At 37.7% G+C, this 27,417-nt stretch overlaps 1 long non-coding RNA gene across 1 annotated transcript; it reads left to right on the forward strand.

Moving 5' to 3' along the window:
• Positions 1–439: 439 nt before the first annotated feature.
• LOC128083863 (uncharacterized) lies at positions 440–27,417 on the forward strand. Its single transcript, XR_008208233.1, has 2 exons — positions 440–529; positions 26,903–27,417. It is a non-coding gene; the product is annotated as an uncharacterized LOC128083863 (long non-coding RNA).

The raw sequence follows: 27,417 nt of genomic DNA on the forward strand, positions 1-27,417 counted from the left end.
TTTCTATAAACATTTGGCAAGCATCAGTAAATGTCAACAGGCACCATTTCTTCTGTATAGAGAAATTCAACAAAACTCCTTTATTTCACACACACTTCCACATCAAATGCCATTTCATCAGAGTGGCCATCTGCTGCCATTTGTTACACAGCTACAAAATGCACAAGAAGCACTGAACTATTACCTATTCCTATAACATGTCCTTCTATATATATGATCTGTATCTACCCCGGTTTCATCTGAGACTGCTAATATCACTTTAGGTTGTTACTGAATGATGGAACCACACCCAGAGCCACAGCCATTATGGCTTGGCAACTGGGTGCGGGGCAGAGCAAGGGCAGGTGGCTCGGATTAAGCAAGAGGTTATTCCATCCCTCGTGACATTATCCAGAAGGCTATAAAGCTGTGGGGAAGAGGGGTAAGTTTGATTGCTGCTCCTTGGTTGGGTGTCAGTGGGAAGGTGTGTTGGTAGTCATCGGTTGGCAAGCACCTGCTGTACTATTGGCAGGGGATTGGTCAGTGCATGGTGAGTAGTTGTGCTGTGGTTGTATTTGTATAATTGTAATTGCATTTTTCTGTTTTCTTTTTCTCTCTTGATAGGTGTTTTCTATCAAATTTCTTGCTTTGTCCTACTTGAGGGAGTGAGTGAATGGCTTATGGTGTTTAACTGCTGGGTTAAACTATAAGAGCTTCCTAAAATGTTGCCTCATAAAGCCTTTCTTACAGTTGAGTCTCTCAAGGAAAGGGTACTGGGCAATTTGATCAACAACACCTTTTTTTATCAGCTTTAGAGGATCATCAGATTTCCAAACTACCAAAAATGTGAGGAGAAGCATCAAGGATTACAGCTTTGAAGCATCCTCCTTTATATCTTCATCCCTTCCATGTACAACATACATTTTCCACCATGTAGGCTCTTAGGAGGGCAACATCGTACAGAGAATGTCCTCCAAAATCTCAGCTGAGTACAGCTAGTGAGTATTCCCTATTCTTACTAGTAAGACATACATAGTGCATAGTAAATATTACTTATTTCCTTGCTTTTCTTTTACATCAGAAGAGTTTAGTTTACCTTGTATATAGTCTTTAAGACAGAAAGCACACATCAGTTTCCATCACAGCCTTTTTTTAAAAAAATATGTATTTTAAAACTGTGTATTGTTTTTAAATCGAATTCTCTGTACTTAAAAGCACCACGCTTGGAAGAGAATTTTTTTTAGGCGTCTGAACTGATGTGCAAGGAAAGAAACAGCTCTGTTTTTCAAATGGGCTCTAAGTTGGAGAAAATTCCATTGCTGGCCTTTGAACACAGCAGTGAAAAATATGAAGTACTCTGTCTTAGCTTAGTCTGCTGAATTTGGGTGTCTTTTTTGCACAATGGTGCAATAGAGAAAATAATAGAATATCTCTGTCTATGAAGACAATTTTTCATCCTATACGTCATCGTAAATTTGGTGCTGCAAGCTAATCTCTTACAATCACGTACAAATAATTTAAAACAATAATTTGAGTTTTTTCATGTGTTTTGGTTCTCCCACTACTACTCCCTCTCTTTTTCTTCACAATAAATAAAGCAGATATGCCAACACTGAGGTTTTCTTGCTGAATGCTTTGTTGAGTTCAGCCCAGGTGTCTGCCTGACAAGGAGCAGAGTGTTTCTTGTACTTTGTTGCCTTTGTGTATTAGGAAAGGATTTGCTTTTGCCATTTTCTAAACTGCATAACAAATCCTTCTAAAATATCACAGCAAATAAAAAAGAAACTTTCCTGTACACACAAGTTCAAAAGCAGGCATAACAAACTACATTAAATGATTATAAAGGTAAGAGCCACTTCATAGAAGAGTTTTATCTGAGATGGTTTCTAAACCAACCAATGCCTACTTGTCACTGGCCGAGTGCACAAACTGCTGCTTGAGAATATTGCTGGCATATGAGAGTGAAAAAGAGAACCACTGTCAAGAATAGTAGAGGAAAAACTGGTGACTATGGAAATCTGCTTAAGATTGATGGGGAAAACTGGCTAGCTTAGATTCATGTAATTAGAGAGAAGGAAAAGAGGAAAGAATGTTTCTGTCCAGATGGAGAAAGAAGGACTGGAAAGCTGATAATAGAGAACAGTATCAATGAGTACTTCATAGCTGAGAGGAGGCCTGTGTACTTATGCTTGGAATAAGGTTTGGCAGGTGGCCTTGGATAAAGCTAGAAGCTTGCAAGCAGAATGCTAAGGGAAGATCTTGGCAATCAATGGTGAGTCTTGGTGTGCCAATGATCTTAACTGGGGAGAGTTAGACAATAAAGAGATGGAGATAGTGACAGAGGAATTCAGCAGCTCTGACAGTGGAAAATGTTATCTGTCTGTTATAAGGAAAAAAAGATGGTCTCAGAGCAGGAACTCAGTGAAATTTTAGGAAGATGGGAAAAATGTGTACTCCAGTTAGTAAAGTCCTCCAGAGTACTTTATGTCTAAACACATACCATCTGATTTTTTTCAGAACCATGGTGTGTTTTGCTTTGAAAAGTGCATGCATAACTAAGTGGCACAAATTAAACGTGAAAACTGAAACTTGTAAAGAAGCGTTTTCCCCTTAACTGAAAGGTTTGAAATAAATAGGGATACAGGGCCTCACCCTCAGCGATGCTGATGTTCCATGACTAACAAAAAGGCATAGCCATAACTGTCCTTTTCAAAAGTATGGTGTCTTCCAGGATTAGATTAGAGTGCCCTTCTGTTGCAAAACAGTGGGGTTTTTTTTTTCGTTTTTTTTTTTTTCTCCTCTAAACTTCAGAACATGACAGGAATTTATTACCTACTGAACTCAGGGATGCCTACTTCAGTCTGTAGGGCAGTATGACCTGAGCTGACATTGTAATGATTAGTGAGGTTCATATTATTAAACTCCTTAAGTGCACAATAAGAATCGACAGGGAGTAAGGAGTGTTAGGACTATGCACATCTGTCTATGTGATCAGAACTACCAATCTACTTTTATGAGATTCTTTTAAATCAAAGAATGATCTTTGTCAGGCCCTGGGGGGCTTTTACCAGCAGTGTGAAGAGTACTTATTAACCATAAAACCACATTTAAACTGATAATATTCAATACTCCTCCAGGGGAATGAAAATCACCATGCTTGCTTGGGAAAAGATAACTCTAATACATGACCAACAGACACACCAGAGACTGTGGCCCTAGACTTTCAAGGCATGAATGCTACTCCTGTTATGCTAGACACTGCATTAGAATAAATTTGAGTCCTGAAGATTCATTTAATCTCTAACATTATGCCCACAGAACTTCACTAGAGGCATAGCTAATCTCAAAGTCACTTCTGTATTTCTGTGCAGACTCCATACAAATAATTACACTTCTAACATGAGCTGGTGACCTTACATCAACTTCCTAGCAAAAAAGGGGAGAAAGTTTGGTTCCCTTGAGCAAGTATCTGTTTTTTGTTTTTTTTTTAATCCTTACTTTCAGAGGTATCAGCAGTGAAACAAAGGACTTAGACATTTTTGGCAGAAGAATTTGGACTTAATTTCATCAGTTTGGGACACCACTTTCTTTCTATGTGATCAGAATATACATTTCTTTTTTTTTAGAAAGGCATGATCCTCCTGAGCAGAGTAGGGTATTGGGGGGAAAATATGGTGGATAAGAAATGTTGCATTTGTAGCAAAATGCAAACATGATTAAAAAAAAGCCGGAAAATAAATAAGGAATAGAGAATCAGAATGGTTTTGGAAATTGTTCCAAATTCATATATTTTTATATTGTGCAGATGTCAGTATGTGTTGACGCTGCCATCAGAATTGGACTCAGCATTTCACAAAATGCCTTGACTGGAAAGGCTGCAAAGATACTTGTGACTCTCTCATTGAACATTCCCCTCCAAGAATGAGATGAACACTCAGGGAGTGGAGAGGCACTGACACAGGCTCCACAAACAGATGCCCCATTCCTGGAGGTATTAGGGCCAGGTAGGATGAGGCCCTGGGCAGCCTGATTTGGTGGGTGGCAGCCCTGCCCACAGCTGGGGTTTGGAACTAGATGATTGTTAAAGTCCCTTCCAACCCTGGGTTTGGTTTAGAGGGAAAGAAAGTAGTGTAAAGTGTTTAAAAAAAAAAAAAAAAAAAAAAAAAGTCATTTCTTGTCCCCACCTCTTACTCTCATGTTCTTGCTCTGTAGGAAGTCTCATTTTAGTCCTACTCAATACAAGTAGTTACTGGAAGGGATAAGAGACTAGATTCCACAAAGAGCATGTGATTTATCTGTATAAATAGGAACTAGAGTGAAGCCTCAGCAACAACCCTTCAGTAATCTGCATGCAAAATGGGATCATGAACTCTGAATCAAAAGCCTCATGATATCATTTTACAGCATCCGGGGAAATTTTGTTGTAGATAGATCTGTATAAAATGATCCCATTTTATTCAAAGCAAGCTTCTCTGGTGGATTGGCAGTGCTATAGTAGATTTCTCTGGGAATTTGAGCAACTCCAACATTTTCAGTTTTGTTTCTTTGCCGAGATCACATGTAGGTGAGCAGGAGAAAATGTGAGCTCCCAGCAGAGGAAGAGCAATGAAATAATAGTGAAATTTCTCCTGTTCTTTATGACTAACACTGGTGAAAAATAAATGCATGGGTGTCTGTCTGTAAGTCCTTATAGATGAGTCAAGAATGTAATCTGTACCACAATAACTAGCAGCTTTTCTTTGGAACCACAATACACATTCCAGTCAGAGTTGGATGTGGTCTATAAAGGTTATACTTTTCATAGTTTATCTGCATAGGTTAAAGGACTATTGAAAATCTCTAGTAGTCTACAGTATATTTCAAAATATTAGAGAAAGTTAACTAGATATATGTGGAAATGTGTGTGCAGTCTGATTACCTCAAAAGCTTTAGTGACTTGCGACTCCAAAAATTCCTATCATAACATCTAAGGTCAGATATTGAAAGGAAGGTGAGGCCTTGATTGCTTTAAAAAAAAAAACCAAAAAAACAAAAAACAAACAACAACAAAAAAAACAGACCTAAGAAGCCTTAAAATATCTCATTTAGTTTTCTTTATGCAACCAGGAGGTACCCAATTCAACCTCTGAAATACTGGCTACATTTATAGCCATTTTCACCATCAGATCTCCAAAATGTGGACAATGCCTGCTTTTGTGTGGTGATGACATACATAAAGCACGCTGGAGGGTTAAGGCACACTTTTTGTTTGCATAATTGCCAAACAAAGCCAATGGCAATGAAGTAGTATGACTTAAGGCTATGAAATACCAACAGGGGAAGAATAAGAACTGGAGCTGCAAATGAAATAATTTGAAAGCAATCATAATAATTAAAAATAGATTGGTGATGAAGATTCCTCAGGGCAGATTGCTGATTGTAAAATAAAATAAATCCCTAGCTGTGAATGGAGTTCAGTTTGACAATGATTGAGGCTGTGTCATTTTCCCTTTATAATCTTAAAGATATTGTTCCTTTCCTGGCTCCATCACAGAAATTACAATCAGGATAAGTATTAACTGGTTCCTTCCTTTATTCGCAAGTTCTGCAATGAATCTAAAGTATGAAAGCAGCATCAATGCTGATTTTTTTAAATGATAATTATCTTTTTTTTGAGTGATGGGCCTGGAAACAAATGTATGAATCAGAATGTAGTGGAAATGCTAACTCATGGCCTGAAACAGTGCTTGAGCACCTGGTGGGAAGGCAGGGACATCCAAGGAGCCAGGACCCACCCCTTCCCAGACCTCATTTAAGGGCTGGCTGTGGAGGTGAGGGCATCTCTTGCTGGAGATTCCCGCATATCTGTGGGTTTAAAAAAGTAAGCATCTCTTTTCTCTCATTTCAGTATCTGTGGCTGCTGCATTTGGGTTAGTTCTCATTTGCTGTAGCTAAAGACTTTGTCACCCTGCTATTATCATCCCATTACAGCATTACAAGGAGACACAACCATTGCTGTATCTTCCTCCACTGATACAGGAAACATGAGAAGCTGCTCGGGTTTTGAGGCTTTGTTTGGAAGAGTTTATGGCAAACCCAAACCCCTCCTTGCATGCAGCTGTTGGCAGAAGATCCACACTGCAGGTGTTGGGCTGAGCTTCACCATGCTGGGGCACCCAGGCAGAAGATGCTGCCACGTGGGTGTGGGTAGCTGTGTGGGACAGCATGGCCCTGGGAATGGCTGAGTAGCACCTTGCACTGTAGAATGCTTAAGCTTTGGAGAGAGAGAGGCATCTGATATCCCCCATCTGCTATGAAATACACCTCAGAAATAATGGAGAAGTTAAAGGCACACATACTGCTGTGTTTTTTTGCATTTCATTTCAAAGCAATGTGATAGAATTCAGCTGAATCCCCATCACCTCTGGATGCTCCTAAAATCCTTTTCACAAACCTGTCTTCTCCCCCCATAGTTACTCCTATCTCTCTTATGTCTTTGTGACATAATAAATCATCTTTCTCAGCTCAGCGCTTTCAGATGGTCAAAAGGCACTTTCTCTGTGAATACCTAGCTTTTGGGTTGAAAAATAATGATTAATAACTTAATTCCTAAAGCACTCCCCCTGCTGATAGACTTAGAACTGTATTTCATATTGAAGTATACAATCAAGTGTAGAAAAAATGTAGAAAGCATCACTGAATAGACTGTGATAATCTGTAGTGGGGTAAAATACAAGAAACAAAAAGAGTGAATTCCAAGAAGAAAGAGCATGGATTATGGTAAAATGTAAACACAGATTAATCGTTTTAAGGAACACGAGAGAGTTCTTTTATCAAATTCTTAATAAGGAGAAAAGGGGACTTTTGACTTTAGTTCAGAGCACCTTCTCTGGTTTAGGTCTGCTGCAGGGCATGCTAGTTGCTGGAAAGTGGCGTTCTCAAGAATACCAGTGCTTGACTGAGGACAATGCATGCAAAAGGCTCAATATGTTTTGGTTGTGCTATCTTAAAGCATATGAATCTCAGAGGAACTCAGAATGTTCTAAGGGCTGAGAACAGTCACAGTTCCTAACCTTCTCTACTCAAATCAAGCTGCTGTTCTTGGGCAGGCTGTGTAAAACAATCCTGTACCATACTAATGGCCAGAAATTGAAGCACGCTCAGATGTTGACAGCTCTGAAAAGCAGGGATGGAAGTAGACAGCATGGGAGAGGTGCAGAAGGGGGCCTTACTGACAATCATGATGAATGCTTGTGGCTTTTCTTTCACACTTACAAGTGTAACAAACACCAGACTAAGCATTCACAGGTAGGAATTTGGGCAGTCTTTATTTAATGTTAAACTCCACGTGTTAAACTATTATGTGGCTTTATTATTACAATGTGTTCCTACCTCTCCCTCTGCTGGCCCCCATGCCCTCAAAGCTTCCAGAGCAGGCAGACATTGAAACCATGGGTGCCCATTTCTACTGAAATCCTTCCCTCAAGTCTTTAGAAACAATCATGTATTTTCGAGGACTGTAAAAGTAGTTTTTGTGCTGCTGAGAAATCTGTCCAACTTCTATTTTCATAGGAAATATTTTTTTCATCATATCCAAAACTCCTTCCTGTTGGTAGCCTTTGCAGAAAAACAGAATAATAATAATTTTCAGGTTTGATATTAGGAAGAATTTTTTTCTAAAAGTGGTCAGGTGCTGGAACAGCCTGCCTGGAGAGGTGTTTGAGTCACTATCCCTGGAGGTGTTTGTTTAGGTGCATTAAGGGACACGGATTAGTGAGGAAATACTGGTGATAGGTGGATGGTTGGACTGGATGATCTTGGAGGTCTTTTCTAATGCTGGTGACTCTATGAAAAGAGTCATGACTGCAACCTAAGCTAAAAAGAAAGTCAGCTTTTCCTGGGCATTACACAGGTAATCTAGCCCACATATAGCTAGCTCTATGCATGAGTGAGCAATCCCACTGACTGCAGTATGTCTACTTACATGTGCAAATCAAGGCGGAATTGTTCTGTACGCAAGGTCTGAGCTTTGCTTCAGTTCTGAAACAGAATAAGATTCACATGGTTGTGATTCACATTGAATTTGAGCTTTGAATTTGAACGTGCCAGCTTGTCATCAGGCTTGCTGGCTTTTCTTTATTTCATTTTTGGCTTTTCCTTTGTCTATGCAAGCTTCTTATATTTCAGACATATATACATTTTGTGAGCTCTGCCTGCTGAGCCAGGATCTTTCATCAAGGAAAGGAAAGCATATTGCTTGGTTCTTAGAGAAAGACGAAAATATTTCTTGCTTTTTGGAATCCGTCCAAACTGTCTGTGACACCTTTAAATACCAAACAAGTAGTGCAATTGGTCATAAATTAAACTGTAAATGGATTTTAAAATACACATAGTCTGATTAGCATATGCTTGAGTATAGCAGTCAATAACATATCCTTATTTGATTCTACAGCTCTGGTCTCTAAGGAACTTGTTCCTCAGTCTTCTGTGTTTTTAAAAGTAATGGATTCATTATGTTTTACAGAGTAATTTACTTTTTAACTGCAATATCCCTCTGAGTTCTATCCTCAAAGCTTCTAGAATCCATGGTTTGGTGCCTTTTAATTTTTGCTCTTGTGTCTTCAGAGACAATAACCCCACTATGACAAAAAAATAAAAAAAAATGAAAAAATCCCCAACCCCAAACAAGTAATAATTTCATGTTTTCTTACAAGAAAACCAGAACAGCTCAGGTATTTTGAGTGGTGAATGAGTAACCAGAAAGTCAATTAGACTTTCCAGTTTTACATTACTTTTATATATTATCATCTACCTATGGGCCAAATGTTTTGCTCCCAACACCCGGTGCAAGTAGATAGAATTTTCTAGCATTGTTCTATAAAATAAATGGGAAGGAATTCTTCAATGTATGTGCTAGCATCAAGGAACAGGATGTTGGAGTTTATCAGTCCAACACCGTGCCACGCTACCATGATTATGTGGTTTGAGAACAAGAGTGGGACCACATCTGGACAGTAGGGATTAGAAGCAAAGAAATGCAGCCAGCTGTGCTTGCTGTGAAGACATGAACAGTAAAGGAAGCTGTATTTCTTCTACTCTCCTCACACGTATGACAGCCTTATGGAACTAAGTTTCAATTAAGGGATGTGAACATAATGTGTGGCCTTGCTATATTCCAGAACTCCTCTCTCTGTTAGGAGAACAGGCCCCAGTTTCCTCCAGGTGGGCCAACCCCTCTATGTAACTCATGCAGCATTATCCCTGGGGACAATTTCAATGAATAAAAGTGATATAATAGGATTCAAAAACACATTATTCTTTTTAAAATCACTAAAACTTGTGTGTGGAAAACTGAAAATTCCATCACAAAGCTGCAAACTATTTATCTGCAGATCTGTTTCTATTAAATCTGTCCATTTCTCACAATTACAGTAGAAATAAAGAAAACGTAATGACTTATTATATTTTAATTTATTTGAAATGTTCGGAACATTTTTCATTAGCATACTATGTGGAGAACTAATTTCTGCCTTAAGATGCACTAGCACACTGATCATGTGGAATCTGAATAGTCAAGAGCAGAACCTAATCTTTGTGTGTAATTATCAAGAAAAATAATACAGTAGATATATATTTAAACAATAGCATTTTGCTAATCTAATAACAACTATGTGAAATGTCATATGTGGTCAGCATACTCAGAAAAGTATATTTATATGCTTAAAGGGTAGAACTAGACAAAGCACTTCATGTAGCACTTTATAGCATACCAATATATCTTATTATACATGTACTAGGGAATCAAAGAGGTCTCTTGTCTTCATGCTATGCTGTCTTTTGATTAAGTACTTCTGTAAAGTGATAGTGATATTAGAACTTATCTTACTATAGTATGTTTTATCTCCTGGCTCTTTATCTCAGCAGTTTCCATATGGCTACTTGATTGTTTTAAAACCTGAGATTACTTCCAAAACTCATGAGCACAAAAGAGTTATTCTTACAAAAAAACTGTTTTTCCAAAGAAAAAAAAAAAAAAGCAACAATGCAAAACAAAACAACAACAAAAAAACAGCAAACCAGAACGAAAAGGAAAAGGTTCCATAAATAGATTTTAACAGTAAATTGGTAGACTTCCATAATGCATATCTGTACTGACTAGGTCTATCTCTGTATACTGGATACTGTAATATACCAGATCTAATTTGACCCCTTCATATTACTTTATCAAAATCAACACAGTAGGATAATTAATAATGGATTTTGGCAAATTATATCAAATAAAGTGCTAGAATAAATCCAGTCTGCAGTTAAATAATTCAAACTCTCTTTACCTATTTTGCCTTAAAAAGTTTTTTTTGCTTACTTTTTCCACTCTCTTCCCTTCCTATGGATTCTCAGAGTGGTTTGGGTTGGAAAGAACCTTAAAGACCATCTAGTTCCAGCTCCCCTGTCATGGGCAGAGTTGCCACCCACTAGTTCAGTTCCATCTTGTCCATTTTTTCTGCCTTTCTTCTGATACTTTTAAGTGCCTTTCCTGCTAAGCAGTCCTAGGAAGAATGACTTTTTTGTCTATATCTGTGTGATAACATACAGATTGTGTAAATGAAAGCAGTAAAATGTAAAGCAGTAATGAAAGCATTAAACGATATTTAAGCTCTGTGCAGACAGAAGTAAGATCAATTATGGCTGAGCTATTTGACCATGTCCAATTTAAAAACAATGTAAACAGGAGCAGAATTTGAACAGCGTCCACAAAACTGCAAACATCTTACAGCTTTTAACCACTGTTGTGCAGCCACCATATTCTCTCTGCACCAACTGCAAAGTCTGCCATTGGTTTCCTTTATTTTGCATTGTGTAACTTCACAGAAACAAGACTTTTATTTTTTTCCCCAACAACAAATACATATGCATTCTTTATTCAAGAGTATACTTATGATGTGTATAGTAACAATTTCCCGTATCAGTTTGTAACAGTACAAATCTTTCTCTGTGTGAAATGCTTGGGAATTTTTAATTCAGATTTGGGGCCTCAGCCACCAGTCAAGCAACTTTCATGTTTACTGGAGCTCCAAATCAACAGATAGAAGTACACATTTGCACATCTGTTTAAATCACCAAAACAATTGTTTTATGTTTTGTTTGTTTTCAAAATAAACCTTGAGATGCTGTTAGGGCTGTGCTTGAATGGTGTCCAAACTCATAAGAGTTAAAAGCATATCTGGTGGTAAAATGAGGAAAGCTTTATAGAAATGAAAAATTGGGACATCAATTTGGTCAGGCTTGCACTTCAGAAAGCTGAAATCTATGACATACAGCCCCGCATATGGGCTTAAATTGTTGCTATCCAGTTACAAAATTCACAGTTTTGGCATCTCTGTCTTACATTGTTCCTTATAAGTTTATAATGTATAGGTTACAGCCTGTCCTGGTGGACTCCGGAAGCCCTCCGCTGTAAGGAGGCCGTTCATCATTGTATCTCTGAGCAGCCTGGGGTCTGTAACTTCAATACTTAGATTTGCCCTTTGAGCAAAACAGAGAGCGTGCTGTTAAGTATTTAGCTGTTATCCAAATGAAACTCATATATTACAGTTTTAAAGTAAAAATAAAACAGAACAACACAGTTTTAATTGCCATTTCTACAATAAAATCGTGGCTTATTTATAAGTTGGGATTTTATTACCTTCTGCAATTTATACCCACTTTATCTGAAAGTTCACGGTGGGCAACAAGTAACTGCTCACAATTTTTTGGGTCATTTTCCCCTGAAAACACAATGACATTTTAAAATATGGAAAAGCAATTTATAACAGAAATGAAAAAAGCTTACATGGAAGATTACATAAAATACATCTGTCTTTTTAAACCACAGAGATATATAAACAATTCATTAAAAACCGAAAAAGCCAAAGGAAAGGACAAAAGATCTTTTAATGTTAAGACATTTTGAACAGATATTTTTCTGCTTTTAAAAAGACAGGATGTTACTTCATTCCTAGGAAGAGACTCTCAAATGAACAGGGGAAAATACCAGAAATTTCAGTGAGCACTGTCCCTTAGAGGCCTTATGTTAAAGCTCAAAAAAATAAAATTAAAAAAAAATAAAAAGAATTGCAAGTGGAGGTGTCATTTTAAATAGAATCCAGGTTCTTATTTCTCCACTGCAAAGTTGTTTTTTTTTAATGTCAAATGAAATTTTAAGATCACCTATGAATTTGCAACTGAACCTTTTACTGCCTAGTCTGATTCCAATCCTTAAAAAATCTGTTTCTGTAATATGGCCAGCAATCTACCTTCTAAAAAGTAGCCAGACATACTGGCAAAAAAATATATGTGGTTAATCAACTCAAACTATGTAGTAGTTTGGGAACAATCAATCAACTTCCAGAGCCTTTACAGTATGAAGTTGCTGTGAGGATATCCATGAACACTAGTAATACATAAGGCTAGTGAGGCTAGCGTACGAAGATGTTTTTGAGATAATCATATCTGTTTTGTTTTATTTATTATTTTCAGGATGCTTCTAGCCAAATATAGGCTTCATTGTTAGACAAAAATAAAGCAAATAAATTCCTGATGATAATAATACCAGTATGGAGGGATAGTAGGTGTCACTTTGTACCAGCTTAAAATAAGGACTGTCAAAAATGGGGTTTGTATTCAAGCAGTGGTAGTACCATGATATTTGTTAATCTACACAAGAGCTTAGGCACTTAAAGAAAGACTCGAGTGAAAGTATAAATCACTATGTGTGCAGTATGGGTACTCTAAGAACTGCCTTGGAGCTAGTCCTGGAGGCATCTTAAAAAGATGGCTATTCACTTGAAAACATTGTTTCTGCATATATTAAAAAAAAAAACAAAAAAAAAAAAAACACAAAACCCACAATCAAACAAACAAACAAAAAAACCTGAGCTGCCCATTTCCATCTTGACATTTAGGCATGCCTGGCATCCTAGAGACCTCCACTCGGCAACTTAAGAGGCCTGTTAAAATAACCTATGTAAAGTCACTCCTAAAGAACAGTGGTAAGAAATAGTCACCCATAAAATGTAGTAAAATTTTTGTAGACTTCTTTGGAATAGCTGTAGGAGAACTACCAACCATTTTCTTGTTACCTTTAAAACATGATTCTGTGGTTTGAGCGTTGACCAAAAATATCACGACCAAGGGTAAATTCCCTGCTTTATCTGGGAGGATTTTAACCCTTATTTCCCACTTTCTAACTTAACTCTTTATCCATCAGGTTGCAGCATTCCACTCCTAGAGAGGTTTATGTGTGACTATTACTCTAAACTCTTCATGAATAAATTAGCAGTGTGAACACAGGCACACATTCCTGCAGCTTCCATGTGGAAACAGAGTCTAATGCACTGCACCTTCTACTGAAAACTGTGGGATTACCTTTAATCTCCTTAATAAATGCTTTCAAAAATTTGTGATTAAAGTGGACCTAGTAACCCTGTCATAAAAAATGGAGCTCCACATTTTTATACTTTAACATAGTCCTCAGTGAAAGGAGAAAGAAAAATGTGATTTTTACAGTTTTGCTGCCCCAGATGAAACTTTCCACTTTTCAAATCTAGAATTCTGGTTGCAGCTATTTGCTCCATCAGAGCTACGTACCTCAGAGATGGTCTTATCTTGCAATGGCTTCATCTAGATATTTTGATACTTTGCTTTGGTTTCCACTGGAAGGAATGGATACTAGATAATGCTCTCCACGCAGAAATGAAGATAGACAAAGTATTTATGTAAATAAATAAATAAAATCTGTAAATATATTGTGCTGTATATAGAGCTTTAGTTTACAAATAGTGCTAGTTAACCTAATTGTTAATAAGATATTTTAAAACAGTTTAGGATTTTTCTGAAGATATTATGATCAAGATGGAAGATTGGGTTAGGTTAAGTATAGTGTATTTTGAAAACACAGTGTTCAGGAAATAGAACCCAATTTTTGTTTTTCATTTACTTTGTTCTGCCATGGCTCCAATGATGTTAGAGATGAATTTGATAAACATAAATACAGCAAGTGGTCTGCCTTATAATGTAGTTAGAAGGCTTTTTCTGCAACTAACTACATACAGTTTGAGAAACTGTTCTTGTTTTTAGTTAGGTAAAGAGAATTTTATGACCTTGAATGTTTTTCTTTTCTCTTAAAAGTTAACAGCAATACTCCTGCATGCAGAACCTTTGTGATTTCAAATCATTAACAGAATCTGTGTCTAGACTAAGCATTTCATTTTAAAGCAAAATATTTATTCAAACAACTTTTCTTCAATTTACATAACAAGGCTTAAATTTTAGGATTTTGTTGCTACAGATGATGATGTCATTGACACCTAAAAAATGGACAGAAAAATACCCTTTTAGAAGTGTCAGTGACATCATAACTAATTCAGGGAGCACACTGCGCCCAGAACTTCTAGGCCCACCAAGGGAAAGAACCAGTGTTAATAGACACTTCTGTAAAACACACTTCTCTCTAAGATAAAAATTACCCAAGACCTTTCTGTTGACTAGAGACTTAAAAAGAGAAGAGGAAAAACTAAAGACGACTTTTCTGTTCACACAGAAGACATCTAAAAGTACGTGTAAAATACACGTTTTGGTATTTTTAAGTGGTTTGCTTCTAACAATAGAACTGCACACTCATCACTGGTCATAGAATTTGTGTGGTTTGGGGTCAGTGTTATGCTAAGGTTCAAAGCATTTGTTCTGGAAGAATGGCAACATCAAAAGGGAACTGGTAGGCTGATGGTGGTGACTTCAGGCTTCTGAAAGTTATATGATCACTTTGGATCTGGTGCTTCTGAAAGTCCCACGAGACATTAAAACATCTGACCCACTAACCAGCTCCTAGTCTTTCCCAGATTCTTCTCAGCAGAGGTACCTTCACAAACCATGATAGAGCCCAGAGAAAAGTAAACTCTTCCCACACAAATCTTTTGCAACTCTCATGGGGCTGTGATTCACCTCTTTGTATACTGACAGGCTGTTTTATGTCTATTATCAGTTTTGTATGGCATTTCCTTGCAGGAGAAAACTCATGGGCTGCTGGTGCACACAACAGTTAGTTGGGGTAGTGTGCCAAGATACAAAACAGTGATAAAGCAAAGCAAAGGTACTGGGTTTTATTACTTATCCATTAATGTTTCAGCAGCTCTCATTTTTCTTACTGTTTTGCTTTTTTACAGTGCTTACTGATTTACAATCTAAATTCCTTATGTATTAAGACTCTGTGTGGATTCAAACATTGTTCATATCCCTTGCAGCTCTCTAGGATAAGGTTGTCTCTTCCCATGTGAGATGCAGTATAATAGTGAAAAAACAATTATTTTCGAAATGCAGCGTACATTTTACAGACAAATATTCCATGCATATGGATACAGATCCAAAAATTTTAGCATGTATTATGTGTAGGTATATCATATATATTATGTTCGTTAATTTATATATATTCTCTGTTCTGTGTGTATGTTCATGCATACATTCACACATCAGCACAGCACACATAGCTGTTGTGCATATAAATTAGCATTTTCATCTTTCAGTTTTAATTCATAGAGCTGTATTCCTATTTGGTATGAGTGACGATCTTTAATAAGGGCCCCAAAGAACTGTTGTAGACTATAGGGCTTGATCTCTCTCCCAGTTGATTGCTAACTCTTCTGCCTCATCTTCTTCTCTTTAAGGCTCCTGGGTGCTCATTGTAATACAATACAACACTGGAAAAATCCTACGGTAGTAGGTAGAAGGTCCAGAAGAAGTAAAGAAAAATAAATTTTGGGTATTTAAAAAAAAAAAGAGATCCAAGATCTTTTCAGCACCTTAATACTACTGTCCTATGTCAACCCTCGAACGTAAGGAACTTGAAATGAGCCAATGTCATCTTGTTTTGCGCAAGACTCATACTTTACTTCACAATAAATTCAGATGAAAAAGTTAGTGATGACAGAAGTAGCAAAACCAACTCATCAACAAAGTCTCTTGCTTGCATTACTCAGGTATGTAGCTGCCATTATGCTAATGCTTTTAAAAAATACATTTTGCATGAATTGAGTCTTTGAAGGTCTCCTAATGGATACCCCAGTGCTTCATAGCGAGTAAATAGTGAGCAGATACAGAGAGGGAGAGGAAAAGTTTGGAGAGGGAGAGGAAAAGCTCTGATGAAACAAGGATGGTGAAGGAATGACAATAACATCAGTTGTGAAAGTACTAGTTATGTTCATGATACAAGGTCTTATCCATCTGCCAATTCATTTAATGGCAGAAAATGGGGGCAGACCCTCTATGTCCAGTTCTCTGGTCTGGATATTTCTGAAACCTTTAAAACCACTTCCGCAATTTCTTACAAACATGGATTACCAAACTGGCAACAAACTATAAAAGTAAATGCGTTTACAATATGCCCTCTAGATAGCTTTACTGCCACGGAAATAGTTTTGCTATGACCATGGGCTGTAGGAGCATAAGTCTGGGGAAACTACACATTTTGTAATGATAAAATCCAATAGGTTTTAGCAGTACATTTTGCTTCTAACCTACAGACATCTCACCTGCAAAGTGTGCTTATTACTTTCCTTCCATGGCTATGGGATCTGCAATTTATAAATGCTGCGGGTGTGAAGGCATTGTGAAGCAGTTTTTTTTTGGTTAGAGAAAGAACACTGTTATTCATGGGTGAAATATTCCATTTATTCTGTGGAAGAGGAGTAATGCAAGTGGGGGTGGAGAGTGTGAAGCTGACGAAAGAAAGACATAAATAGAAGCAGACATCTACTGAGCACCTCAGCTATTCTATTGTGTTACTGCTATAAGTGTTTAAATCTCCCAGTAGTGCCTGGGTACTGGGATTTTTCCTTTAACCATGTAGACTTGCTGTATCTTCTATGACTAAACTATTTTGAAAAATTTACCTAATATTACTTAATTTTTGGGGTGTAACAGCAATGGTACCAACCATACTAAACCAGAGGCTGCTCTTACAAAGAGACCCAAGTTCCACTGATGTGGCTCCATCTCTCTGTCACCTAGAATTTTGCAGTCTATCTCAGAAACAATCATGTTTCAGAGGTGAGACACTGGGATTTCTCATAGTGATAGGCAGGACTTAATCTTAGTTTTAATGCATCATAGCTTCTTCTTTTTTTTTTTTTTTTTAGGCTGTAGAAGAACATTACTGTTACTGTAGAATACTACTATTTACTTTGTCTTCATTCTTGTGGCTGTTTTCCATTAAATAGACTCATTTTGATTTTGAAAGACTGACAGTGATCAAGTTAAATGTAACATTATCTTGTTGCACTTCACACCAGATTTTCGTGATAGTTAAAGACTGATTAAATGATGTATCTAATTAATGATTTTCACATTGAGGTAAGTTGGATGTAACTTATTTATTAAGTAGCATTAATGCCACTGTAATATTTTATAGGTAAAACCACTATGAGCAGATAGCACAGAAGGTAACTTATCTAAGAGCAACTATGAGTTCGTCCTATGTTTTTCTAACAATATCTGCACTATCATCTTTTGCCTTGTTTCCTTCATTACAGATGATGCTTTCTTCCATACATTTTTATATATTCTACAGGCTGTATTATGATTAAGCTGTTAGTGACTTTTATTCACATGGGATTGCATCTCTAGTAAATTTTTATACGAGCAACAGAGAATAGGATGTGTAAATATATTATTATTCTACATCTATGTAGAGGTTGGAGAGGACTTTTGTGGACGTGCCTAAGGCATCAGCACTCAGCTGTTTGGATAGAAGACAAATTTTTGCTGAAATCTTAGTCAGACCAGCAATATAAAAAATATATTACATGTAGCAAATGTTGTAGACTGGGTATCATCAGGAACACTGAAAAGGATTTATTATTTTATTTAAATATACTCAATGTCTCATTTTTTATATTCTTTTCTAATCTGGCTATAGATACGTGTGAGTTTTGATTTTTCAGCTCTAAGTGTGCTGCATTTTAAGTGACTCTGGGGAAAAAACAAATTCTAAGACATTTTTTTCTTTAATGATAAATTCACTAAAGCTATGTGTTAGAACTGCAACTGCTAACAGCAAGTGACAAACACAAAAGGATCACTTGCTTCCATCTCTTCTACAATACTGACAACTGCTGAAGAAATAGTTACACTGCTTTCTTATCAAGAACGATTAATGTAAAAATATTTTATCCATGTGAAACTCTACAGGAAACGTGAGAAACATTTGAATTTACCTAGAACTGAAACTAAACACGGCCTTGAGTTGGCCAGGGCACCAGCATATTTTCTGTTATATCACACAAAATTTTGCAAATTTCAGAGCGCCAACACCCCATTTGCCAGACAAGAATGTGATTAAATACCGAATCAGTGTACCTCCAGTCCAGTTACCAGCACAGCCCACGACAGCATTTTCAAGACACTTAGCATCAGTGAAAGCAAACAGTGATCAATTTGCAAGACTTCAGCAAATAATACACAGTAGTAGTAAAGCTGCAAGCAAATATAACAACGCCAACGATGGTACATCCAACAAAGTTTTTCAATGCACTTCAACGTATATCATAAACTATGAGCTTGAATTAAACACAAGCGGAACAGAATTTTGAACCCGTTTCTTTCAGACACACATTACTTCAGGCATTTGAAGAAAGTGTCGAACAGCTTCCCCACCCACTTTCTCAAAGTGAAGGAGAAATTGCTCTCAAATGTTGGTTATAAACGTGTAATCTGAACTCCAGCCACTCGGCAGGGCCACAGAAGAATTTACGATGTGCTAAATATTTCCTTTGTTCTTCCCAGTGGTAGCCTGCTGTAGCAATTAGAAAGCAACTGGCTACACATGTAAACTGTGGCTGTTTTCTAAAGAATTGCTGATAACTGTTAAAAGCTTTCCTAAGCACGGCTTGGTCTGCTAATGCTGCAATACTTTCTTTTTAAATGTATGTCTGCATTAATTCTCCTTTTCTTATCTTCTAATCACAGCCTTGTCCTCTTGCGCCTTTTTTGTGGGGATAGAAAACAGACACAACTGTATACTATTGCTTAGATATTAGTAACTTTAAAATGCAGCTTCTTGAATCAGTCTCTCTACTGAGCAACGGTGTAGCTTCCATAGGAATGATGTGTTCATCTAAATGATCCCGCGTTTATGTTTCTACACGAAAATAATACAAAATAAAATCCATTATTCCAGCTCTTCCCGCTTTCAACAAAGAATGCAGGGTTCTAAGCCTCTCTCTGCAGTGCTCTGAGCACCCAAGGCATCAGATATAATGGTGATGAATTTGAAGTAAACCCCCTGTGAAGGAAATTACAAAGAAATGCGTTTCAGGAAGACTGAAGGCTTTACAGATAAGAAAGATGGTCTTAAATGTTCCCCCACCAATACCCCTTGCCTTAGCCACAGTGCCAGAGAGGGCAACTAGCAGGGTAAAGTATGCCACGTTGAAGGTGGAGCCCATTAGCAAAAGGAGATATCAGTAAGCAAATGCACTAAGCAGCAAGAACACAGTTCTCATGGGAAGGAAAGTCCAGAGTGCATAATGTGTTAGGTATGCTGCGAGCAGCTTTAGAAATCCTTCTGTAGTCCATTACCTCCAGCGTAGGGCTTTGTGTGGCTGGGAACAAAAGCAGCTCAGCAATCCTCCTGCCTGACCTGCCTCTGCAAAAAGAGTTTGGAAGCAGGGAAGAATCCAGAGGAGAAGCTTTCTCTGCATGCCAGCTCCAGGATCCATGGGAACTGGGCTAGGAATTCCTGCGGAGTCTGAGCCAATACATCCAATGCATCAAGGTCAGCTGCTTGGCACTGAAGTGCTACTGCTTCCCTCATTGTTTGGAGGGTATGTTGTTGGTTCTCTCTGAGGCCTGAGCCTCTGAGGCACTGGGGAACAAGAGTTCCCCAATAAAAAATAACATCCAGTGTGCCCCAGCGTGTAGGCAAAACATTGCCACTGGCAGGAGGTTTTCTTCAAGGTAAACCACTGGATGTTCAAGTTGAAAGAAAGCTTTCAGGCAAAGATTTTGAGGAGGGCACCCTGTCCTCTGCTAGGGCCTGCAATCTGTTGTACTGCCTGGCAAGGTGTGGAGTTAAGCCATTTGTAATCTGAACAAGAAGTAGCCAAGTGAGTTGTACTGTTCAGGGTTTTGGCAATGGGATACAGAGCTTTCTGCTCTGAGCGTGCTGAGTGAGTCCCAGGCCATAGTGATGTTAACAAGTGGAAGTTGTTGCCCTTCATTTTCTTCTAAGTGGTCTCTATGAAATGTGTTTAGTTTGGTGCCTGGGTAATCCTTCCTTTGAAGGATCTGCAGACAAAATGAGGAAGAGGAAGTGTGAACAGACTCTTCTTTCCCTATTTTTGAGCCTCAACAGGCAGACTACGAATACAGCAAATAAGATGGAAAGAAATGGGAACAGGAAATAAATGTCAGTGGGAATTAGCAGTTAGAATCACAAAAACTATAATCAAGACAAAGATCCAACAGCATCTACTTTAATGTACCCAGTGATCATACAATGGCCTGAAAGGCCAGCAGTATCCTGGGCTGAGTGAAAAGAGGGATGGCCAGCAGAGTGAGGGAGATGATTGTCCCCCTCTACTCTGCCCTCACGAGGCATTATATGGAATACTGTATCCAGATCTAGAGCCTCCCCCACAAGAAGGGTGTGGAGAAGTTAGAGCAGATCCAGAGAGCCACAAAAATGTTCCAAGTGCGGGAGTACCTCTCTTATGAAGAAAGGTTGAGGGAGCTGGGTATATTTAGCTTGGAGAAAAGACCTCATTGCAGCTTTTCAATACTTCCAGCAGGCATATAAGCAGGGGGGAGACTGACTTTTTACGTCTGGTAGTGATAAAGGGGAATGGTTTTTAACTATAAGATGGGAGGTTTAGATTTAATGTCAAGGGGAAATTTTTCACTCAGAGGGCTGTGAGGTGCTGGTACAGGCTGCCCAGATAAGCTCTGGATACCCCACCCTTGGAGATGTTCAAAGTCAGGTTGGATAAGGTCCAAGGCAGCCTGTTGAGGCAGTCCTGCTCATGACAGTGTGTTGAACCTAGATGATTTTTAAGGTTTCATGCAATGTAACCTATTCTATGATTCTGTGATTCATATATTACTTTTTTCTTGGATTTCTTGCTTCTTTTTCTTCTTTGTATTGCAGCAGCACTGACATAACCTACATCTTTTTTTCTTGTTTTGACTTACTGAGGGGAAAACTTTCCTGCAGGCTGTATGAGGAAATCATTTGTCTCACAGACTGTAAGTTTCCATTGGACTGTAGTTGTAAATCTAAATACTAAATCAATTAAATTTTAGCATTATATCTTACAGCGTCAGTAGAAATGAAACTGGGTTTGGTACCACAGCCCATTTACAAACAGTTTTTGTAGCAAAGAGCTTCCAGTCCAAACGAATAGACTGTCAAACTACTGGCACAAAGGAAAGCAGAAGCAAAGTGAACAAAGATAACTCACCTAAATTCTAGCAAGAGCTCAGACTATCACGATAACTTCCAAGGATTCACATTTATAACCAAAAGTCTGACTTTGTCTCTAATAGGATCCTATACTTGGGCCTCTTTAGCAGAAGTGCAGTGAGAGGTTTGAAAGGCACTGAGAAAGAAAGAAAATAATAAAATATTATGACTGTTTCATATCATTTGGTACTGGACTGGTAAAAGAGCTGTCTAAGTGTTAGCCTTTACATAAGCACCTTCTCATCCAGGTATTTCAAACAACCACTGTTTAGCAAAGCCTCCCCTTTCTCTGATGATATTGATAACTGTTGTTCTCAGTTTACAGGCTGAAGCACAAAAAATCAAAGGACTTGCTTAGCATTTCCTGACATATCCAAGCTGAGGCAAGATTCCAGCAAAGATGCACAATCCTAACTATTGGACAGGAGACATTTGCCTTGCATTCTGCTGAGCTATTTTGCTATTAGTCAGGGCTAGGGCTATTGCACACAAGACTGATAGTTGCTGTAGGCTCAGAGGAGCAGGAAGAGGGAACAGGCAGAAGAATAAGCTATTGTCTCAGATAAAGACAGAGAGCAGAGAAGTGGCACAGGCAGCACAAGCTAATATGAGGGCGGTGATTTAACAGGTTGTGCAACAAAAGAAAAATCCTCTCTATTAGCATTTTAAGGTAGCTCTGATAAAACACAGCTGTATTGTACATTTTTAAGCTGCTAGTTACTGCGTTTAGAACTTTAGCAAAGAGCATTGCAACAATGAATTCAGTGCTGGTACAGTGCTGTTTAATTTCACCCACTTGTACACCAGCTAGAGTGTCAGTAACTTCTGCCATCAGTCTCTGATTATTTTTATACTTTGTTTGACAGACACTTCTGGAAATGTCTTCTTGTTTTACGTCGTCAGCAGAGCTCCCAGGCTAAGTTCCTTACGTATCTTTAAATGCTGCTAAGCTGATTGGCATTTACTTGTACCCCCATCACTGTAAGAATCATGGGGTCTGACTTGGCATGGAACACTTTTTCCTTTTTTTTTTTTTTCCTTTTTGTTTTTGTTTTGTTTTTGGACAGAACAGCTGCCCTCCGAACTTAAGCCCATCTGGTCCTATTTGAAAAATGGAGGGAGAAAAATCAAAATCAGTTCTCACTAATTAGAGGAAAATTGTACGTAAACAATTGAAAGGTCTTTTCAGACTTACAGTCTGACATTTCCACAAAGAACTTAATTGCTTGCATGGGCCTAAAGGGTTATGTTCTTTTTTAAGTTGCATATGCTCTCTGCCAAATACTAGCTTGAACATGCTGTGAGTGATTTTTGGATCACCAGCAGCTCTTGCTATTTTAGGCTCTGTTACAGCTTGAAGTTGTAATTAATTTTGAGGATCCTGACAATCATAATTATGACAGTCTTGGTTTCTGATAAGGCTCACTTAACTTTTTTATAGGGAAAACTTTGATTTTAGTATTAGAAAAATAATGTCATGCTGCAGATTATCACACTGCAATAAATTCCCAATTTATACAATAAACATCTGCACTACAGGTGGACAGGAAGCACATTTCTTGTCCCATGAAATTTGTGAAGTTTTCATAAATGCAACCACCATGAAATCAAATACTTCAGAGTTCTATTGATAAAAACAGGTAAAGGAAAAGGCAGTCAAAAGCAACTCATGATAGCAGCCTACACTTTGGATGCTTGCAATGCATATGAGAGTCAATTTCTGTTCTTTTTCTCTTTATCTGAAAGTGAATAGCTCCAAAGAATATATCACAACTTTAGAAGACTCTTCTGCTGAAACTGTCGAAGTCTGTGTAATAAATAAATAGTAAGTGGAGTATAATCTTTAGTCTGGATCTTTCTCTGTCCAAGTCAGCGTCAGATTAAGCTACTCTTTGCTATTCTGATTTTTCTATCGTTTTCTCTTCCCACTTCCTGTAGTTTCTCTCTAGTTTTGGTTAAGTAATCAAGTTTTGAACTAGCTGCTATTGCACTGAATATTTTTCTGTGGGATAAAAAAAAAAGATTTCTGAAAATTTTCCCACTTCTTGCCTACAAATTAATAAGTATTGAATCATTCTGTCGTAGCAAACAAAAAAAATGTTGCACACACAACTTTCAGCATAGTTTATCTTCAGCCTTCACATCATTGGTTATTTACAATAGCAACGATGACAGAAGTATTTTCCCTTGGGCATTTAAAAACACTGAACAAAAAGTTCAGTGGAGTAGGAAGCAAAACAAGTATATGGTGGTGAAAAAAAATTGCTGCACCTTTGGATGTACTTCTTATGATCCTATGCACGCACATCATGCTGTGATCACTGTTTTCTGAGATTTATCCTCTCTCTTTAGTACCCTCCCATTAGCAAAAGAAATACAGTTACAGAAAGGAGGATGTCTCTTGTGAAATAATATTGTACATTATTTGTAATACAGTGCTAAAGACAACTTGTGTCTTGCATGTTTTGGCTGATTTAGGATAGAGTATGGTTTCAGTATAGGTAAGAAAGCTGCTGAAGGATTTTCCTAGGGCATGTATTTCTAACTCAAGAAGCAGTTTGGTTAGGTGAGAGAAGACATACAATTCTGTGCTGTCCTGTGGCCTCAGAAAGCATGACATCTGTGTGCACAGACAGCTCTGCTGGCCTGATGTCTAAAAATGAGAGATACGTGTCTTCCCATGTGCTCCAGGGGCATCAAGAAGAAGCCTTTTCTGGGCTTCCTCACCATGGCAGTGGCAATTTTACCTGCAATCATAGCATCCTTTTGCTTTTCTTTGATGAAGAATTACCAAAACTAAACTTAGGATATTAAGTTTACATCACTTTTTGAAATAAATTGAGAGTTCTTTCAGGGAACCTAAGCCCTAAAATCATGCAAGATTGAGGGGATATCTCTGTTTTAATCAATAACATGAGTTTCTAACTCCTCTTTCTTCTCCAAGAACAATCTGGCAGTATAAACTAAGTAGGAATTAAATTCCAGGAAAAAAAAAAAAACGCGTAAAATAACAACTCAAAAACAGAGTGGCACTGAAAAGATTCCTACTTTGTTGTTGTTGTTGTTGTTGTTGTTGTTGTTTTAAATAATGTGTGTTAATTAACAATTTCTAAAGGAATTTTGTAATTTTTGTGGTTTAAATCCATCTTTTTCAGTGACCAGGACTGTTGATCTTGCCTAGATATTTACTAAATCAGGAACAATATTTGTAAACAAATTTGCTTTTTTTTTTTTTTTTTTTGACTTGTTTGTATAAGAACTTGGAACTTATTCCCTCTATCCTGTTAAAAAAACTCAGATTTAAACATTTCCAGCATTCAAATCTAATCAAATCTAACGATGGATGTTACAAATTCACAGCTCCACAGCGCCACTTCAGAGTTACAACCACATCCATAAAGGCAACCTGCACCCTTGAGGACCAAAACCTACCATAGAGATTATCAACCCTCTTCTCAGTTTTTCCTTAATCCTACTTAAGTGTTATATTTTAAATCTTGCAAACAGCAAAAACTCTGCTGCTGAGTATGCCCAGAATCTTATGTACAGCAATTTAGTAATTTACTCATTCCTGAAGCTCAATGGGATTTGCAAATTAGTGGTTGCCTCATTGAATTTTCAAATGAGCTCTGATCTGGTAGCCAATTTTTGAACACCCTTAAATATTCAATTATGGCCACCAATGAGTTTTGTTCTGGTTAAAATATTTATACAGCTTCAATTCTGTCCTTTATCTGTCCATCTCAGATGTCAAGGCTTTTGGCTGTCCTGGAATAGCTAATTCCCTTCAGCTGAAACAACTCTGGTCTTTTATACTAAGCTGTCACTAGCAGTAAGACTGGAATCCAGGCCTTTTTTCCTTATCTCAGGTGACCTGCCATCACCTCAAACTGTACTCATGCTTTCCCTTTCTAAGACTAGTAAATTAAAATGTCAGTTAATTTCTCTCTCATAATAGCCTCTGGTCTGGTTGTTTTAATTTTTTCTTTATAGTGCAAGGAAAGTACTGAACCCAGAATACAGATTGTTCAATTATTGAGTGATTAATGACAGAGAAGGAATGAGATCTGTGATACCCACCAGTTCTAAACTGTACTTATTTAAAGACCTGTTCAGTTATTCCAGTTTTTCTTACCTGCAAATTTTACAGCATGTACTTGGCTAAGGAGCAAGGCAGTAAAGATATATAGAAGTGTTCTGGATCAAGTGCTGGATACTTCACTTATTCTTCTTGACCTCTCACCAGCACTCTGTGTCCACTCAGTTTAGATGTGGTATCTGTGACTCTCACTTCACTTTCTTGTATTTTATTTTCAGCCCAAACCTACATCCCTTAAGAAAATCTAATACATATTTTTAAAACACTGAGAAATTCTTAATGCACTAACTATCATACCTGATCTAGTGGTTGGCAACCCTGCCCACAGGAAGGGGCTTGGAGCTCAGTGATCTTTAAGGTCTCTTCCAACCTAGGCAATCCTATGATTCTATTTTGTTGAGTCTGTAAATTCTGTCATATTTAGTCTCTGAAAGTGACCGTGCAAGGTCTTTGGGGACATCTCACCAGTACAGTGATAGAGGTAAAAAGCTCCTGCCCAAAACCTGGCTCCAAGGATTCATTGGTCCTCCCAACGTATTCCCAAAATCCTGATATCCAGAATCATTCCATCCTCAAGGCTTCCCTCTAGCTGGGCGAGCGTCCCCCCTCTCTGAGCTGGTTGCTGCAGATTCCAGTGGGCACTGAGGCAGGAGGGCTCTGGAGTGAGGTGTGTGGCTGATGAGCACAACTGTGGAAAGAATTACAAGGCCAAAGTTTCTTTTTGGCTTTGGCCTTCAGATACTTGAGCTTAGGCAGAGCACTGCCCATTGTTGCCAAAGACCCCTTTGCAGGCTTAGCCTTTAGAGTATAATTTCCCTCCAGATGTGAATGTATAACAGGCAACTCAGGAGGTAACAGCTTAATTGTTCTTTAGCTAGTAACTCTCCGTCCCGGCCATTAAAACATTTTATGTACTGTTCAGAGTTTGTACATTGTAGCAGCAATTATAGCAAAATAGATAAAATAAAACAGACTGATAAACTGAATTGTTTGTTTTCCCTTAGTTTTCTTTCCAGACCTGCTATAATTGTTTGTAATAACAGAAAGAGTATAAATAATGCTAATGAATAGAGTTGTTGTTAAGTCATGGAGTGGATTCTGCCCATACCTCACTACTGAATTTCTCTGTGACTTGGGGCAGAGCTCACAGTGATCCTGTTTATGTTTTGTAAAGGGAGAAGAATGCTCCATTTTCTATCTATCCTGTGTATGTCTTATCTTCTGAGATGTATTGGAATTTGTTCCAGTGACTGATATCCCTTACATTTGAATGGAAGTGTTTTTTTTTTTTTTTTTGAATAGTTTTGCATTTAATAATTTGTTCTTCCTACTTTTTTTTTTTTTTTTTGTACTAGGTACAAGAACCTTCTAGTACTTCATACCTCTCAAAGTGCCAGGCACTGAATGTTGCCATTATGAAGAAAAAAAAAAAAAAAAAAAAGATTTTTTTTGTGTACTTGAAGCAGTTTCCAACTATTTCAGAAGAGTTGAGTATTGAAGTCCAATTCCCTTGCAGAAAATGTCTTGCCTGAAGTCAAGGACCGCAAAGCAGTTCTACGATTTAAAAAGCAAGCAATCAAGAAGGCCAAAAAGCCACAATTAAATAACTATTCACATGTTGAATTTTATGAACAACAAAAAAAAGGAGTAGAAAAAAGCACCTGTGAAATCAGTAGTGAACTAATGAACTAATGAACTCCATTCTTCTCTTATTCCTAAAAATATGGATGATGTCACCCTAAATAATTAAAATTGGACAAGTACCTTTTAGTATTTGGGAAGAAAATTAAAAGCTTGTTCTTAACATAAAGTGGACACTAGAATATATCCAGTTTGTTCTGTGAAGAGGGATAAATTACATGTTTATTTA

Source organism: Tympanuchus pallidicinctus, unplaced genomic scaffold (genome assembly GCF_026119805.1).
Source record: "Tympanuchus pallidicinctus isolate F22 unplaced genomic scaffold, pur_lepc_1.0 scaffold1, whole genome shotgun sequence".
Lineage (NCBI taxonomy): Eukaryota > Metazoa > Chordata > Aves > Galliformes > Phasianidae > Tympanuchus > Tympanuchus pallidicinctus.